The following is a 14,567-nucleotide window of genomic DNA, read 5'->3' on the forward strand; positions in this document are numbered from 1 at the left end:
TTTGAGCACAGTGCTGTGATACTGGACCCTCCGTTTAAAGACAAAAATAACTGCAAAGAAATATCAGATTTCTTTTAATTAATATGTTGTTGGTAATGGTCCAGATGTAATAACTTGAAACTATTTTGTGTATGTTGTAGGACTGACAACATTACTGCATATATTGATATTTCGGGGTACCAGAATTCTCATTGTAAAAGAGAGAATACAAAATGGGAAAAGTAAGAAAGAATACTGTGATATTAGATTATAATTAGAAGTATCAGTGTGAAATAATAATTAAAAAAAAAACCCTCTATTTTCTAACCCTGACCTCTAAAGGGTCTTGAAATAATGACAACACAATGACTGAGCACAACTAATGGCCGTGTCTTTTTTTTCTAAATGACACTACACACTACAAGTTATCAGAATTCTCTGGGGAAATGTCTGATTCCAATCTGTAACAGGGGAAGTACAAAGTGAGTCTACAGCATTTTGCTGTGTCAGAAAATAGATGAGAACTTAAGTGCAAGGGGGACCTCACCATGACTCAGAAGCCAGTGTGACAGGTTTCCATTGGCCAAACCTGGAGAAATCTAATAAAAATGAGTGACAGTAACAGATGATAGAACATCTAAAGGTTCAATAGCCTATAGGAATCCTCTTGTGATGTTGTGATTTATAATAAGACATTTGTATTTAGTCTTTGTCCCATTTCTGGCACAGAGCTTCTATAACCCTAGGAACTTCCCAAGTGGTGAGATAGAGGTGTGTTTTGTTAAGTTCAAGAGGTGACTTATGGAATATCCCTGGACCACCTAAGGATGGGGGCAGGTTTCCTAGAGAACCAACCCTGTGGTTGGAGGTTGGAACTTTCAGTCCCACCCCCGAGTCCTGGGAAGGGGGGAGGGGCTGGAGGTTGAATCATCACCAGTGGCCAGGGATTCAACCAATCATGACTGTGTAATGAAGTCTCCATAAAAACCCAGAAGGACGGATTCAGAGAGCTTCAGGGTTGGTGAGCACGTCGGGGTATGGAGAGAGAGGTGAGCTCAGAGCATGGAAGCTCTACACCCCTCCCCATGCCCCGCCCCGTTTCTCTCTTCCATCTGGCTGTTCCTGAGTTGTATCCTTTTATAATAAACCAGTGATCTCAATTTTAAAATGTTTCTCACAGCTCTGTGAGCTGCTCTAGCAAATTAATCAGACCCGAGGTGGGGGTTATGGGGACCTCCGATCTACAGCCAATCGGTCAGAAGTGCAGGTGACAACATGAGCTTGTGATTGACACCTGAAAGGGAGGGGGGCGTCTTGTGGGAGGGGTGTTAGCCTGGGATGGGGTGGAGTCAGGATTGAGCTGAACCGTAGGACACCCAGCTGGCGTCAGGGCATCGCTGGCTGGGGACAGAACCCCCCTCATATGAACTGTAATTGGCATCTGGACCTTTTAGAGTCAGAATGCCAACTAAAAAAAGAAGGAACGACAAAGTCAGAAAGTCATTCGTAACCTCTCGTGTCAGCAAAGCTGCATGCCTTTTGGAGGCTCTAGGCGAGCTGTGCTCCCTGCCTGGTTTTGGGTCCCAGAGGCCACCTGCACCCCTCGGCTGGGGTCCCTTCTCTACCTTGGAGCCAGCAGCACATCACCTTCAGGTCTGTCTCTGTCGCTGGCCCTCCTGCTGCCCTCTTATAAGGATGTTTGTGATTACATTGGGTCCATCCAATGACCCAGGGTCCCCATCTCAATATCTTTTTTTTTAATTAAAGTGTAATTGATTTACAAAATCATGTTAGTTTCAGGTGTACAGCAAGGTGATTCAGTTATACCTATAAATGTATATACATATATTCCTTTTCATTATGGTTTATTATTACAGGATAATAAATTCTACACAGCAGGATCTTGTTTGTTTATCTATTTTATATATAGTAGTGTGTATCAGTTAATCCCAAACTCCTAATTTATCCCTCTGCCACTTCCCTGTTAGTAACCATAAATTTGTTTTCTATGCCTGTGAGTCTGTTCCTGTTTCATAGATAAGTTCATTTGTGTCATATTTTCGAATCCACATATAAGTGACACCATATGATATTTGTCTTCGTCTGGCTTACTTCACTTAGTACGATAATCTCTAGGTCCATCCATGTTGCTGCAAATGGCATTATTTCCTTCTTTTTAATGGCTGAATAGTATTGCATTGTGTATGTACCACAGCTTCTTTATCCACTCATCTATCAATGGATAGTTAGATTGTTTCCATGTCTTGGTTATTGTAAATAGTGCTGCAGTGAACATTGGGGTGCGTGTATCTTTTCAAATTATGGTTTTCTCCAGATATATGCCCAGGAGTGGGATTGCTGGGTCATATGGCAGCCTCGAAGATCTTTAAATTAACCAGGTCTGCCACATACCTTTTGCTCTGTAAGGCAATGTATTCAGTTTCTGGAAATTACTATGAAGAATCTTGGGGGTGAGGATTATTCTGCCTACTTCAAAAGGTTATATAGAAATTCATTACAATATCTTGCAACTTTTCTGTAGGTCAGAAATTTTTTCAAAATTAAAGTCTTATTTAAAAAGTTTACAATGTAAAGAAATTGATAATGATTTAGGTCTAAAATTCTAGATTATAGTGATTATGACTGCATTGGAATATAGGGAAAAAATAAAAATGGACTAGTGAAAAACTTCCACCAGGAATTCATAAACTTAATTTATAAGGTTAAAAAATTATGTATGTGTGTAACTTACACACGTATTATTTTCCATATTTATAAACCTTATAAATACATGTATGTATATATATATGGATACAAAACTTTTGGGGGCAGAGTTTTCACTTACTGAAACAAATACAACATGCACACAAGCTCTCTGCTCACTTTCTCTTTTTTGCAGGCTGGCACCAGAACTGATCTCTCTGACGGCCAGGTGGTCATGTTTAGAAAGATCTTTCATAACGCAGAGCTCCAGCGTCACCTACTCACGTCGTTTTTTTCTAGTACTTTAACACTTTTTATCTACAATCATTACGGTTCTAACTTTTCCTTCCTTCAGATGATTAGCGGCTTCTCCTAACATGACTTTGCATAACATGACTTTGTCCTAACAGCTTGTCCTTCTCATGAACAGTAAATGCTGCTTTTATTAAATATTAAATAACTCAACGGTATTTTGAAATAGTAGTCTCTCATCTGCTTCTCTGAGTTGCTGGTTTGGTGTGGTCAGTGTTTGCTTTTTGTTAGCCAAGTAGGTCTTGGGATGACTATACGCTGAATGAAATCATAATGCATTTGCTAAGTACGATGAATCATGTCTGCATCAGTCTCTGGTGATATTTAGTACTAGGATTGAAAGACGCTAGATTATTATTATTATTTTTTAATAGACCTAAAAGGCAATTTAAACATTCATGGGTGTGCTGCAGAAAGGCTCATAAAACTGACTTCCCAACTTATTGTGCAGGGCCTCTGAGTCACATTTTAAACCCAAGTTGTAATTTGGCAGTAGAAAGTTTCAAGTATTGGGGCCCAGAGTATGTGACTAGCAACTCAAGGCAAGCGTCCTGAAAACTGCCTCTATCACTGAAAACATGACAATCGCACAGAAAACTGTGTTTACGTACTGAATTTCTGGAGTAATTATTTTGGTTAAAAAAAAATAGGAAGGAAGGGAGGAAGTAAGGAAGGAAGGAAGGGAGAAAAAGGAAAATCATTCACCTAATTCCCTCTATGGTTATCATAGTACATGAGGGACTAAGTACAGTAGGCTCTGGGACCACATAACTCAACATAAATAGTTGTTTCATCAGTCTTTGTGCAAATTATGTTACAATCAAGAAATGTCAAACTTCTGATTAATGCTTTTCAACTCCAAAGAACAGGGGCATTGAAGTATGTTGACAAAAATTAGAATTTTACTGGATTCAATTCTAAGTCTATGAATATTTTCATCCTTGACATTGTGTTCTTTAAATAATGTTTTCAAGGATGAAATAACATAAAACATAAAACTGTAAGTTTTTATGTCAACTCTGTCTTTCATCTCCTTGTCTTCTCACCCACCCTTCCTCTCACATGTCCTGGACAAGACACTGGGTCCAGTGATGCCTTTGTTATTATTACAGCATTTCATGTATGTACCTTGGTCAAAGATAACCTAATGCCTAGGCTTTTTTTAAAATAAACTTATAAACATGTCAAATATGCTAATGTACAAATTTTGAATGAGGTCATCAGTTTTTGAAAATGAAGTAAAGCTTTTTTCCCCAGAATTTATGAAACAAATACATGAGCTAACCACCCCAATATAGGTAAGTAAAATAATTTTGAAAAGGTTATTTCTTCTGATTTATCTTCTAACACTGTAAGAGTCATAATAACTTTGCCGTGCACACTGTTAAATGATTTATTAATAAAATCATCTTTTTATCAAACCCAATGACATGGAAAAATTCAGTGTCATTTATTATCTGAAATGTGGATTTTAGCTTGAAAACTGCATGGAAAATGCTACCAAGGTGACATTCAGTCCCCGTTGCCTGGGACCATTCTGGTTTGCCCCTGTTGTCGTGGCATAATAACACTCTTAAAGTGTCCTGGTTTGTGATAATAAATTATACAGTCACTCTACTCATGACCCGTTCTTTTGATTTTAAATGATAAGAATTTTCCAACGTGACATCTAGATAGATTGCAAAAGCATTTCTTTTCCAGACATTTATAAATATTTGTTGTTTGTAGCTGTACAAGATATAGAAAAGGTAATTGACCTCGGTCATTCAAAAAACCAACAGGAGTGTTATTGTCAGCAAGGCAAAATCTTTACTTGCAATACTAGCCTTTTCTCTGGAAATTCATTTAACCATCAAAATCATTTAACCATTAAAAGGACACTTTTTTTTTTTTTTAATAATGAAGAAGATAAATTGAGACTTGCCACTGAAAGGACAAGACAAAGGAAAGCTGAGTTTGGTTCCACGCCAATCCTCTAACAAATCTTGTGACCGTTTAGGAGCAAGTTCTTAAAAGTGCTGGGTTTATTTCCTTATTTCCAAGAGTTGATCCAGATCAAGGGTTTTCAACCGTTGGTCTGCTAACCACTCCCGACCAGTATGAAGGGTTCACCAGTCTGTGACATAACACAAAAAAGTAAAATAGATTTTTGTGGAGTTCAGTTTATTCCACATAAGCCTTTGTGTTCTACCCTGAGATGACTTACGTGCTTAATATATTTTGATGTGAAAATAGTATGAGGAAGTTAGTAAATTCCTTAATATGTTTGATCCTATTCATTGACACATTTTATTTATCTACATTTTGTGTGCTAACGCAAAGGAGTAGTTATGCAAAACAGTTATGATGAGCTGGTAAACACTGTGCTTAAACGGTGCTTCCCCTCCGTTACGATGCGTGGAAACCCAGCCTTCACGTCTTTATGCTTTGAGTGAACGTGTTCTCATTGATTCTAATTACATTGGATGGAAACAACGTACAAAGAAAAACATGAGAACATGAGTAGACTTTAAAGGCCTACTTATGCATCAGGATTTGTGAAAACTCAGTGACTCAAAATGGTAACAGAAATGAACCGTTACTGCTCAAACTTTACCTGACATTAGAGACAAAGCCTTAGAAAGAAGGTAAGTGTGCTTTTCTATTGGGAAGGCGCTTCTTTTGTGAGTGCCCAGGTGCCCTCTTTAAGCTCAGAGCAAAATTTCATAGGATGTGCTTGCTTTTATCCTGCTGATTGTCCTTGTCTGGCCGTTGGAATAGACACAGCACCACTGTGGGAGGTCATCCCACCAGCTTTAAGGAAAGGATGAGAGGGCTAGAAAAAAGACGAGAAGCTTTCATTGCGCTAGAGGAAGCGACTTCAATACTCAGCCTGGCAGAAAAGCCTTTGAAAGCATGAAAAGACATACCATGGGTTCTATTAATAGCAAGTTTAATGTATAAAGATGGGGGAAAATGCCCAGAAGGAGGAAGAATTAGTATATTATGAACATTGTCAGTAAACCCATTTAAAGTCTTCAATCTAATGACTAGTTAGAATCCATTTTGAACAAAGAAATAATATGAAAAAATGGGTGATCTTTCTTTTGTCTGAGAAAAAAGGCTGGCAAAGGAAGCAAACCTTGAAAATACAAAATACGGTACTTGGGAACCCAGAGCAATTTTCCCTACTAAACTATGAATCCGTGAACGTTCACTGAGCACCCACTCTACCCCGCATGCGGGGCAGCTAAGGAGCCCTTGATCCTCGCATCCACCTGGGGAAGTTTTTGTCCAGGGCTCAACTAGGAGCCAGCCGAGCAACGTGGGATCGTGTTATTAGGATGAGGTCCATGTTGTGGGTCCTCAGTGCAGTGAGTCTCTAGATTAACCAGCTCACAGAGAGGGGTTATTCGTTAGAGAAACCTTCACAGGGGAAGTGAAATTTGAGCTGAGTTATGAAGAAAAGCATTTGGATAGAATTTAGGCAGAGGAAAGACATCTAAAGGAGAGGAAAACGTAAAGTGAATTCATGAAGCTGGGTGTGAGAACTGACTATAGGAGCTTGTCAGGAAAGTCGCCCAATTTGAACCACTAATGGTAACCTCTGGATAATCTTTCTTTGTTTGGTAAGCTTAGAAATGTCAAAACAATCTAGAAAATAGAACTGTATAAAATTAAGAGGCAGTGTCCCCGAACTTTCCCACCCATGACTTATTCCCAATTTGTGGCCAGTTTTGAGTTTGTCTTTGAGATGTTTTCAATGCCTTTATGACTCTATTTACTATATCTCATATGTTTATACACATATCATTATTTTCTGTTTTTTAACTCTCTTAAAAATACTTAACATATAATAGTTATATTTTCCCACCTTTTACCTTGTATCTTTTCACAGCTGCTTCATATTCCTTCCTAGAGATGTACCCTAATCAGGCAGCCTTGTCCCATTGATAAACGGGTTGTTGCTGAGATTCTGCCAGTACAGTTTTAGGATGAGTAGAACAATATGCAGCATGTGTGGGCGTGCCACCACGTGTGCATATGCTTAGAAGTGGAATTGATAAATCAGGGCAAACTCTTTTTTCAAATGTCATAGATGTTGCCCCCTATATTATTCCAATTTTTAACCCCATCAACAGTGTTTGGAGAGGAAAGGTGGAAAAGAGTTTCAGACAAGACAAGGGAGTAAAAGCTAGAGTGAGAAGCTGGGAAACTGGCAGGGAATCTTTTGAATCTCTTTAAGTTGATTCAGACCCAGGGAATTTCAGAGCAGCTTTGGGACGCAAGTGTGTCGAAAGCAATGAACTACAATAGCCAAGGTGGCATCTCTGGAAATGTTTTCTCTACTAGTTTGTAAAGTTATCTTTGGCGTGAAAAGTAACTGTTAACCTCAGCTGGGCAGAGAGAGGGTCCCTGGAGCAGGAATTGTGTCCATCACAGTGAACTGGTCTCAGAATAACAATTTTCACAGGAGGACGGGAGCAAGCAGGGCTATTTCTACATGAATGGTCCAGCCTCACCATGGAGACAAAATGGAGCCACTACAGGTTCTGGTCCATTTTACTCACTGTTCTGATCCATCCTCTGGCCTCTTGGTTTACTTTGTTCAGTTTGTAACTGTCCCTCGTGTTTCCATTCGTAAACAAGTTCTCGAAAATCGTCCATGTGCAAAACAAGAGCATCTGAGAAAATCTCCTCATCCTGATTCTAAGGAAATTTTGGTTTGGATAATTTGAGGCTAAATAAAGCAAGCGAGGAACTGCACAGAAGAACAATAAAAGGCTCCCTAGCATAACGGGAGGAAAAGAAAAAAGAAGAGTGTTTTAGGTGGGATCTGCTTTTCACTTTGATGAACTTCAAAGAAATGTGGTTTCTATGAGTGACATAAAAGAAGTTGATATAAGACAGGTGGTATAAGAGAAAAGGTCAGACCAAGACTGTGAAGACAGCATCAGTAATATGGAGGACAAAAATGATAAGATCTCTCAGAATTCAGAGGAAGGGACAAAGGGCTGAAAACAACCAGAGGTATATTTTACAACAAGACCATGCAGATGCTAACTACCTACCTACTTAACTGGCTAATTGGTCCTCTGTAAGACAAAGTGAAAACTTTGGAATAAGACAAATATTCAGAGACACAGGAGAGGGAGGGGGACAGGGTGGGGAGGACAAAGTCTGTTTACACAGCTGAAGAGTAAAAGGTACCAGGGAAAATGATTGGGGTGAGGAAATCGTGTTCAAGGAAAAAGACCTAACGCAGCTTTACAAGAGTCTTTTACTGGACGAACAATGAATCTCATATGATTCTTGGTAGAAACAGAAGTTAAAGAGAAAAGAAAAATTGTTACAAGAATAAAATTAGACTATCATCAGATATCATCCAGGGTGTCAGAATAAACACCGGAAGTATGAACTGGCAACACAACAACAACAAAATCCAAACACCTTAAAACAGTTGAATAAAGGACGGAATTTGTCTTTGACTTACTTCAGTTAGCGTACTGCCCTCAAGTCCATCCCTGTTCTTGCAGATGGCAGGATTTGTGGAAGGGAAAAACAAAAAACCCCAAAACACCGAACTCACGGGAAGAGAGGTTTACGGTTACCAGAGGTGGGAAGTGGGTGAAGGCAATCAAAAGGTCCAGACTTCCAGTTATAAGACAGAGAAATCCTAGGCCTGTAACGTACGCCATGGTGACTGTAACTAGCGTGTAGTGGGTTTAGAAGTTGCTAAGGGGGAAAACCCTAAGAATTCTTATCACAAAAAAGACTTCCTTTTCTCTTGTATTTTGGGGGGCAGAATATTTGAAGTGGCGGGTGTTAACTATGCTTATTGTGGTAACCAGTTTGCAATTTATGTAAATCTAGTCACTTACCTGGTGCTGTATGTCAATTACATCTCAAAAAAAAAAAAAACTGAAAGAAAAAACTAAAGGACAGGAATGGGCAATTCATAGGAAAATATATGATAGAGAGAAGTTTAAACCCGTCAGATAAGGACAGTGCTCCAAATACAGTGCTGACTGAGCTAAAAAGTTGATATTTTTAACACCCTGTTAACAATAATTCAGTCTGGGAGTGTCCAGGGTTTCATGCAATGAACAGCTGTTAGGGTCACAGATTTATTTACTTCTCCTTCTGGGACTGAGCCTTGATGTTCCTTTGCCTCTGCTCAGCCTGTAAACTCAGAGGAACTGGCCCCCCTAGAGGACAGGGCTTGGTTCAGAGATGGGACCGCCTACGTCAGACCAGGTGAGATTCGATGAGAGGACCTCTGCTGACACTCCCAGGGAGACCCACCCCTTTGCTGGATTCAGTGCTGCAGTGGTGTGAGCCTGGAGTTGCTGGGGGTGGCTGTGGGACAGTTACCACAATGGGATGGGGCAAAAACTCAGACGGGGCAAAGCTTAAGCAGTGGGTTCCGGTGGTGGCATTTTAGCCCAGAATGAGGACACATCCCAAGTCACTTAGAAGTAAAAAAGGTAAACATCTAAAACCCTTGAGTGGCATGAGCCAGGGAGTTCTCCAATGAAGGATCTTAATCAATATGTGTAAGTGCCCTTCACCCCGAATTCTAGGAGTATATGCCAAAGTCTAAGACTAACAGGTACACGTGTGTGTGCTGTCTACCACACAGACAGTTTTACAATAAATTACAATTGTGTTTACTAAGAGATAGCATAACCAGAGAGTGGACAAACCTTGGAATTTTAAAGTGACAATGTAAACGTTATATGACTAATGATACAATTGCAAAGGCAGCCTTTTTATTTCTTATTAAAAATTTTTTTTTGTTGGAGTATAGCTGATTTACAATGTTGTGTTAGTTTCTGGTGTACCGTAAAGTGATTCAGTTATACATATATATATTCTTTTTCAGATTCTTTTCTATTATAGTTTATTACAAGATATTGAATATAGTTCCCTGTGCTACACAGTAGGTCCTTGTTGTTTATCTATTTTATATACAGTAATTTGTATCTGCTAATCCCAAACTTCTAATTCATCTCTTCCCCCCGCACACCCCTTTTTCCGCTTTGGTAACCATAAGTTTGTTCTCTATGCCTGTGAGTCTGTTTCTGTTTTGTAAACAAGTTCATTTGTATCATATTTTAGATTGCACATATAAATGACATCATATGATATTTGTCTTTCTCTGCCTGAGTTACTTCACTTAGTATGAACATCTCTAAGGCCATCCATGTTGCTGCAAATGGCATCATTTAATTCTTTTTATGGCTGAGTAATATTCCACTATATACATGTAACACATTTTCTTTATCCATTCCTCTGTCAGTGGACACTTAGGTTGCTTCCATGTCTTGGCTATTGTGAATAGTGCAGCTATGAACACTGGGGTGCATGAAAGGCAGCCTTTTCAGATGCTATTAATCTAGGCCTGACTCCATCTGGCCTTGTTCTACACAAACTGTACCTGGAGTCTGGGTGGTTTTAAGGCTGAGCACAGATTTTTCCTCCCTTTGTTTCTGATGGAAATGTTGTCCTCAGAGTTCTCTTTGGGTGGAACTCAATTGAGAACAGGATTTGGGGTTTGGATGAAGACATTGGTCCTTGTTACCTTTTTCTATTCTCAGCAGTAATCTCTGACTAATGGGTTTCTGGGAGTTTTTATATTTTTATTTTACTCCCTCAGGTTCTCTCCTTTTTCCAAATCTTATCAAATAAGGACGAGTCAGAGAGGCAGGATAAGCCCAAGGTGATGTCTTTGTAAGGAGGTTCCCAAAGGTGAAAACCTTCAGGGACTCTGTGGAAAGTCAGAAGTGTGGGAATCAGAGGTGATGTTATGGGGAATGAGGGTTGGGGCATCACAGGTCTTCCTACTGTATGTATATTCAGGGTGGGAATTGTAACCCCAGAGGCCGGAGTGCTTCAGGGAGAAACAGAGGTGGGGTTTCGGAGGTCTGTGCAGAAGATTTGCAACAGCTGATATTTTCAACTCAAGAGTGGAACATTAATAAATGGGTAACACAGTCGTTCCTAGGAAGGTCCAGAAGAGGTTGGACAGAAAGCAGCTTTAGGAAATGTAGTTCTGGGGCGTCCTCATCTCAGTGTGCCCCACACTGGTGTCTAAAAAGGACAGAACCTCTGAGCTAAACCAGCTTCCACATTTTACAGGTAAACAGAAAGAACGTTGATGAATGTGTCAAGAATTCTTCTGAAAGGGGAAAACCGTTATCCTTGACAGAACGTCAAAATTGGTTTCGTAAAGTTGAATTACTTCAGGTCAAGTGCGTTTGAGATTCCCTCAGTGGAAAGAATAATAAAACTGCCAAGTGCAAGCTATTCTTTATCCTTAGTTTTTGAGTGGATCTGCCACAAAAATAAAAAGAATTGCAACTGTTGAATAGCAGCTTTAAAGTTGATTATTCTAGATGGTTATCAGGATTTGTCTAACACAAAACAAAAAGCTACCCGTTCCGACAGTTTAGTGTGTGTTTCATGCATTCTTACTTTACCAGATTGGCAAAAGAAACACATCATTTATCGTTTTACTTGTTTTTGTCATTTAAAAATTATCACTAAAAGATGTATGGTTAAAGGTCTTTGAATAAAGGCAATGGCTTTCCAGCTCTTCTTGCTTTCAGCGAAGTGAACTAAGGCTTGATTAGTTTGGGGAACAGCAGTACCCTGAGAAAGACCCACCAGTGACCACAACCTAATAACCAACATTTTGTTTTCATTCTTATAATTGTTTTTTTTCTTTTTCACTTAATTCATTATTATCTAATGAAAGAAAGCAGCAAAATAAGAATTCCTTGCAGCAAAATAAGAATTCTTTAACACTCGAACATGTGAACTACTTTTTGTTTGTTTGTTTTGTCAAGGTTCTTGTCACTCTCAGACCAACAGATTGAGACCTTAAAAATGAAATTGTATTAAAATTCGATACGTGTAGAGGAATAGATCTTAAAAGGAAAATAGCATTTTTAGGTTCAGCTTAGGCAAAAGAAAAAAAGTTTTGATTTAGTATAATTATAACAGGAAACTGAGCATGAATCATAAAAGTCAAAGTTCCCCTGGCAAGTCTCTTCCGCCCTGTTAGTCTAATACACTTGTTTTTTTGTTTTTCCTATGACTTTTAAAAAATCATTTTTTAAACTGACATAAAATTTACATAATGTATCTACCATTTTAAAGCAAATGATTCAGGGGCATTGAGTACACTCATAATGTTGTACAACCACTATCTCCATCTAGTTCCAAAGTAGTTTGCTCCCTCCAAAGTGATTCCACATCCATTAAATTACTCCCCTTTCTCCGGTCACCACCAATCTTCAACCTGTGTCTATGGTTTTAGCTAACCATATAGATATTTCATATAAAAGGAATCACACGATGTTGATATTTTGTGCCTGGCTCTTTTCACTCAGCATATTATTTCCAAGGTTCCGCCACGTTGTAGCATGCATTAGTACTTCATTCCTTTTTATGACTAATATTCTGTTGTGTGTATATCCTACAATTTGTTTATCCACTGACTCATCAGTGTGCATTTGGGTCACTTACACCTTTAGGTTATTGTGAATAGTGCCACAATGAAGGTGTGAGCACCTGTTTTACATTTTTGGCTTGTACACCTTGCATTTCTGAGATAAACTCCACTTGATCATGGTGTATGATCCTTTCCATGTGCTGTTGGATTCTGTTTGCTCATATTTTGTTGAGGATTTTTGCATCTATGTTAATCAGTGATACTGGCCTGTAGTTTTCTTTCTTTGTGACATCTTTGTCTGGTTTTGGTATCGGGGTGATGGTGGCCTCGTAGAATGAGTTTGGGGGTGTTCCTCCCTCTGCTATATTTTGGAAGAGTTTGAGAAGGATAGGTGTTAGCTCTTCTCTAAATGTTGGATAGAATTCGCCTGTGAAGCCATCTGGTGTTGGGCTTTTGTTTGTTAGAAGACTTTTAATCAGAGTCTCAATTTCAGTGCTTGTGATTGGTCTGTTTATATTTTCTATTTCTTCCTGCTTCAGTCTGGAAAGGTTGTGCTTTTCTGAGAATTTGTCCATTTCTTCCAGGTTGTCCATTTTATTGGCATATAGTTGCTTGTAGTAATCTCTCATGATCCTTTGTATTTCTGCAGTGCAATTGCCACTTCTCCTTTTTCATTTCTAATTCTGTTGAGTCTTCACTCTTTTCTTCTTGATGAGTCTGGCTAATGGTTTATCAATCTTGTTTATCTTCTCAAGAACCAGCTTTTAGTTTTATTGATCTTAGCTATTGTTTCCTTCATTTCTTTTTCATTTTTTTCTGATCTGATCTTTATGATTTCTTTCCTTCTGCTAACTTTGGGGTTTTTTTGTTCTTTCTCTAATTGCTTTACGTGTAAGTTTAGGTTGTTTATTTGAGATGTTTCTTGTTTCTTGAGGTAGGATTGTATTGCTATAAACTTCCCACTTAGAACATCTTTTGCTGCATCCCATAAGTTTTGGGTCATCATGGTTTCATTGTCATTTGTTTCTAGGTATTTTTTGATTTCCTCCTTGATTTCTTTAGTGATCTGTTGGTTACTTAGTAGTGTATTGTTTAGCCTCCATGTATTTGTATTTTTTACAGATTTTTTCCTGTAATTGATATCTAGTGTCATAACGTTGTGGTCGTGAAAGATACTTGACACAATTTCAATTTTCTTAAATTTACCAAGGCTTGATTTGTGACCCAAGATATGATCTATCCTGGAGAATGTTCCATGTGCACTTGAGAAGAAAGTGTATTCTGTTGTTTTTGGGTAGAACGTCCTATAAATATCAGTTAAGTCCATCTTATTTAATGTGTCATTTAAAGCTTGTGTTTCCTTATTGATTTTCATTTTGGATGATCTGTCCATTGGTGAAAGTGGAGTGTTAAAGTCCCCTACCATGATTGTGTTACTGTCGATTTCCCCTTTTATGGCTGTTAGCATTTGCCTTATGTATTGAGGTGCTCCTATGTTGGGTGCATGCAGATTTACAATTGTTCTATCTTCTTCTTGGATTGATCCCTTGATCATTACGTAGTGTCCTTCTTTGTCTCTTGTAATAGTCTTTATTTTAAAGTCTATTTTTTTAAATAGACTAAACGCTTTTAATTTTAATGAAATCCAATTTATCCACTTTTTCTTTTGATCCTAATGCTTTTATTGACATAGCTAAGAATTTATTCTAAGTCAGAAAGATTTACTGCTGTATTTTCTTCAAACAGATGTATGGTTTTTGCTCTTATTTAGGTCAATGATATATTTAGAGTTGATTTTTGTATATTGTTTATGGTAGAGGTGGCCTTAGGCTTTCCAGTTTTCCCAGCATCAGTTTTTAAATGGTCACTATTCTTTCCCCATTTGATGATCATAACACCTTGTCAAAAATCAATTGGCTACCAAAGAGTGGTTTTATTTCTGGATTCTCAATTCTATTCCATTCTGTTTGTGCTGATACTACATTGTTTATTATTGTAGCTTTGTCGTGAGTTTTGAAAAGGAGACGTTACCTGTGAGACCGTCAGATTTGTTCTTTTGTTTCTATATTGTTTTGGCTATTTGATGCTCCTTGCAAATTCTATATGAACTTGAAGACTGAGTTTTCATTTCTGT

Source organism: Orcinus orca, chromosome 4 (assembly GCF_937001465.1).
Source record: "Orcinus orca chromosome 4, mOrcOrc1.1, whole genome shotgun sequence".
In the NCBI taxonomy this organism is placed as follows: Eukaryota; Metazoa; Chordata; class Mammalia; order Artiodactyla; family Delphinidae; genus Orcinus; species Orcinus orca.